This window comes from Epinephelus moara, chromosome 20 (assembly GCF_006386435.1).
Source record: "Epinephelus moara isolate mb chromosome 20, YSFRI_EMoa_1.0, whole genome shotgun sequence".
NCBI classification, from domain to species: domain Eukaryota; kingdom Metazoa; phylum Chordata; class Actinopteri; order Perciformes; family Serranidae; genus Epinephelus; species Epinephelus moara.
The window spans coordinates 19,931,655-19,937,448 of NC_065525.1; positions in this window are offsets into that span (position 1 = coordinate 19,931,655).

A 5,794-nucleotide genomic window follows, 5' to 3' on the forward strand; every position below is an offset into this window, starting at 1 on the left:
GTCGCAAAGGCTTCTGGGTAGAGAGGAGCTGCGCATCAGTCGGTGATTGGCCAACAGCTTCAGCAGATTGTATAATAAATGCACCAACCTTTGTACAGTGTGTGAGGGTCTGCAATGCAACATATGTTTAGAACTTTAGAAATGTCTGAATTATTATTATTATTATCTTTAGAAGTAGCAGTAGTATGAATATGGGCTAGCTAAATAAGTGACATGTTTTAAATCACTTCTTAAAAACTTATCTGTTCAAAAAAAGCCTTTTATTAATTTCCACACACTGTTTATATATATACATATATATATATATATATATATATATGTATATGTGTGTGTGTGTGTGTGTGTGTCTCATTTGACTATTTTTATTGTTTTTATCTTGTGTTGTCATCAGTTATTGTATCCTTTTATTTTGAATAACTCTAATTGTTTGATTTGCTGTCCCTCAGTGCAATATATAGGGCAATTAGTTGCCAACTTTTCTTATCTACTTCAGTGGTGTTATTTTATCTTAATTTTTTTTTTTATTGGTCTTTCTATTTTCTTAAAATTGCCTCTTTTAATTTGCCCTGATCCTGCATTTTAAATCTGGGATCAACCATGTAAAGCACTTTGTATCTTTGTTTTGAAAAGTGCTTCGTAAATAAAGTTTATTGTTATTGTTATTTGTATTATGAATGTAACAATGTAACGCTCAAGCTGATTACAGAGCTAAAGTATCCACCATGTAATGAATTATGAAATACATGACAGCATAATTACAATAACACGGGTAATTAAAAAAAATGGTCTAGAACACAGTGGGTGAGGAAGTATTCAGATCCTTTACTTAAGTAAAAGTACTAAAATCACACTGTAAAAATCAGGAAAATGTATTTCAGTATGCCTTTTAAAAGTGAAAGTACTCAGTGCAGAAAAAAATCAAATCAGTTTAATGAATTAAAATGATATATCTCAGAATATGTGAGAAGCTGTAACCATGTAATGTTTTTGCATTACACATGATTTAAACAATTGTCAAAATAGTTGCCAATTAATTTTCAAATCAATCAACTAATCGTTCTAGCTGCACTTGTGTATTTTAATATGGTTTGTGTGCAAAACATATCAATTTCTGAAGTAACTGGTACTGAAAATTATCAAAAAAAAATGCAGTGGAGTCAAAAGTATAAGATTTCTGTCTGAAGTGTGGTGGAGTAGAAGTAGAAAGAAGCATTGAAGAAAAAAATGTGAAGTGAAACAAAAATACCTCAAATTTGTACTTCAGTGCAGTACTTGAGTAAATGTACTTAGTTACATTCCACCACTGAGGGTAACCAAGTAGATTCAAGCATTATAGTCACACAAGACATGTACATAGCGAGAGTGGACGCAATCTTTGCAAAGCTCCAAGTTCAACCCATTTACAAAACCTTGGGATCCAGTTACATTGAGCATAGCGTTAGTTCCGGCAGGACTTGATGTCAAGCTCAGCTCACATCCCAGCTACATCAGCTGATCTCAAACAGCCAATCAACTGATGGAGCAGCTGACTAATGAAAGGTAGTCAGCTAATAGATCACATGATTCATTTCTATGCAACCAACTGGCAAAGAGCCATACTGCCAAATATAATACTGCAAATGGACATAAAGTGTTCTTTGACTAAAGTGTTCCTGACTAAACTATAATCGTTACTACTAGAACTACTTAGAACAATCCACTCAGTAGCTCAGAGACAAAACAGTGTCAGGCTGTTATCATATGTATCGATGTTGACAAAAGGACCATGCTTCTGCAAGACAAATACAACTGTTAATAGAGAGGTCTGTAAGTTTTCCTGAATAACTGGTACATCTTGTTTGGAAAGGCACGCTGAAAACTTTCATCACTGACTAAAACACTGCATGTAGGTGGCTGCTGTTGTTCCCAGTGCAGAAATATTAGTGTAAGAGCAAGAAAAAAACACACAGTCCATTACTGTGTGGGCTGTGCCTGTGATAATAGGCCACAACTGCATCTGGTTGGATTGTTTTCTCTGATACACCAGAGAGCGTCCAAAATACAGAAGCCAAAAAGTTACATAACATGAAGTATAACAAAACATATGTCCTGGTAAAGGCCCATGCATTACTCTACTTTATTTTCTTGGCAAAAACAAGAAACAGATTTGAAATTAAGTAATCTGTGAGTTTGGCTACCCGTAAAAGCAGATGGCTGTGAAAAAACGACATATATATATACATAGCTTTTGAAGTGAAGAACTTTTTGTTATTTGTGTTTTCATGTTTGGAGTGTGTAGGAGCCAGAAGACTCCAGAAAATAATACATAATTTCTCACATCTTGTGCACTCAGTGGGTGATTGCAGTGGCAGCATTTGAGTAAAAAACATGCTGTAATTCAGGGGGAATGTGGCTAACAGTTTGTGCCTTTGTGCATGATATACTGAAGATGTCCAATAGTCGGAGAGGAGTAGGATAATATCTTGTTTGAATAATGAGTGTTTGGTACAGTACTTTAAGAACTGGGAGTGGCTTCTTTAGATGAATGTAAAGTTATGTCAGTGTGCAGCTTTTATATTGTTGTTGGACTGCTGTGACCCCTGGAATGGCGACCTCCATGTCTGAGATATTTGCCTTTAGACAAAGAGGCTCAAGCAGTGCTGCCTAGTCTGTCATTATATCGCCAAAAGTGAAGATCAGCCTGACTGCCGATGAACGCCACTGTGCATGTAAATGACACCTGAGAAGCCCCGTGTGGAAAATATAATGATGCTTTGCATGCGAGTCACATTGTTGTGCTCTTTTGATGGATCATTCGGGAACTCTTTATGTGATTATGGAAACAGGAGCTTAACTGAATAAATAATTAATTAACAGACTGTGTGGGACATGACAGGAACAGATGGCATTGTTTTGGTTTTGCTCTAGTCACAAGAGACTGATAACTTTTCATGGGGTCTACAAAATGTTCAAAATTATGTGCATGATTTTGGTGTATGAGAGTTTTATTTTAATAAAAATTAGGTTTGGTACCAGAAAGCACACCAGCAACGACAGAATCTCGTTCTGAAAGCATGATCTCTCATAAAACAAAGTCCTGATAAGGAGCAAATGTTTACACAGCTGGTTTTGATTGTGATTTCACAGCCTTCTCTTTGGTTCCCTGGTGCTGTCGTTGAGCCTTGTGGATATCCTGTGGATCTGGTATGTATGAGGTCTCACAACAAGCCCAGCCCTGAGGAGGAAATATATACCAACAGCCCATGCTGGATCTTGTTGTAAAGTCACAAAGCTGCCACAGTAATATGAGAGCCTTCACAGGTGTACCTGAGCACAAAGCTAAAAGGTAACTACCTTGTCTCCACAGCAACAGAGGGAGAACAACAATGGTGCTTGACTGTCCTGGTAAATGAGAGTCCCCAGGTGAGTAATGAAGGAAATACCATACCAGGGCATTTCCTTTTGTGGTTTTCATCTGAAGAGACACTGTTGCAAACACACTTTTAAAACTCACAGGAAAAGACTCAAAATGCCTTAATTCCAAAGTGACAGAAGTCACTTTTCACCATGTATAAAATGGAATCCAGTCCCCTACAAATGTATGATTTTGATATAAGCACTTCATTGGAGCTTTTCCATCTTATGCCACTTTACATCCACTATATTTGTCAGACAGTTGTAGCTACTAGTTAGTGATTAGTTATGTAAGATGTTCTGAATCAGTCCACATCAGTTAAATGTATGTGAATTCAGTGCCGGACCCAGAACATTTGGTGCCCTACACATGACATTATCATGATGCCCCTCCTCCAGGTGGCACCCTCTGCAGTTTCCTATGTACCCTGTAAGGTAGATTGGTTTGTGTTTACTTTAAGTCCAGGCTCAAAACCTACCTCTATTCATTAGCGTTTGAGTCCCACTGATGTGGTTTTCCCTGACGCGTGCCTGTGTGTGTTGTGTCTCTAAATGTGTGAGCTGTGTACCTGACAGTTATGTCACCTCTTATGTACAGCACCTTGGTCAAAGTGAGTTGTTTCTAAATGTTCTTCATAAATACATTTGAGTTGAGTTGAGTTGAGTTGAGTTGAGTACTGGCACTGTATGTTTGTAGAACTGTATGATTGTATGTTTTATCTAGTGTAACCTTGTGTAGCCCTGTCCAGTGTACAGTGCCTTGCAAAAGTATTCATACCCCTTGAACTTTTCCACATTTTTTCACGTCACAAGCACAATCTTAAATGTATTTTGTTGGGATTTTATGTGATAGACCAACACAAAGTAGTGCATTATTGTGAAGTGGAAAGAAAATGGTACATGGCGTACTATTATACATACTATACTATGAGTTTTTTCCGTGATTTTTGACAACATACCATACTACAACATTTTTTTTTTGCGATTTTTGACGACATACTTTACCATAACCTTTTTTCGCTATTTTTGACGATTAAACTATGACGTTTTTTCGTGTTTATTGACGACATACTATACTATGTCATTTTTTTTCGTGATTTTTCACGAAATACTATAGCCTACGATGAGTTTTTTTCATGATTTTTGACAAAAAAAACTATACAATGAGGTTTTTCATGATTTTTGACGAAAAACTAAACTATGACGTTTTTTGTGATTTTTGCCGACATACTAAACTATGACAGGTTTTTTTTTGCGATTTTTGACAACATACCATTCTATGACTTTTCGCAATTTTTTACGACACACTATGACTTTTTTTCATGATTTTTGATGAAATACTATACAATGACATGTTTATGTGATTTTAAAAGACATACTAAACCATGAAGTTTTTTGCAAGTCTTTGGTGAAGCTGCAAGTCTTTTGGGGTATGTCTCTACCAGCTTTGCACAGCTAGAGTCTGCAATCTTTTCATTCCACTTCACAATTATGGGCTACTTTGTGTGGGTCTATCACATAAGGGGTATGAACACTTTGGCAAGGCACCTTATCTAGTCTTGTGATTTCCTAAACTATAAATTTAAACTATAATGATACCACATGCTTATGAGTCACCCTTTACATAAGGTTTTTAAGGGCTTTATGGTTAACAAATAATGTCATAATCCTTTGTAAACCATTATAAACCAACAGAGCAACTGTTGGGTAGCTATGTTGTTAAAAAAATCCCTCAGACTAGTGTTTAGTCTGTTTCTTAACAGCACAGGTACAAATGTTGGTAATCCATGATACTCATGAGTTTCTCACTTTATAATGAGCCATCAAGTCTGCAGCTATAAATTCCAATACGTCATTAGTTAAGTGTTTTTAATCCATCAAGTCTGCAGTTTTAAATGTTAAATAGGTTGTTAATGAATGGATTTGGCCCCGAGTAAGTGGTCAATGGTCCAACCAGCCAAAGTGATTTTTCACAATTTGGCAAGCAGAAAGTTGTTGTCAGATGCTGGCCTGTCAAACCTCACTAATGATTCATGAAGTGTTAATAAAGCAATTTATTACACCTTGAAAGTATTTAGAAAGAATGGCTTATTAGAAAGTGTTACCAGAAACGTACATGAGATATGCTTGTATAAGTATTCTAGTATTCTTAAGTATTCTTTGCTGAGGTTTAACCATCTAACAGTGAGCCAACAACATTAAAATGCTTGACAAAAGCCTCTGTGTGTGTGTGTGTGTGTGTGTGTGTGTGTGTGTGTGTGTGTGTGTGTGTGTGAGGAGAGCCACAGGATGAAAATGTAGCCAAATAAAGCAGAGATGGAGACTGACATGCTCTGGCTCCTCTCTTCCTTATATGGCAATGGAGCACGAGGGGAAGGGCGGGGCTGGTGCGTAAACGTCA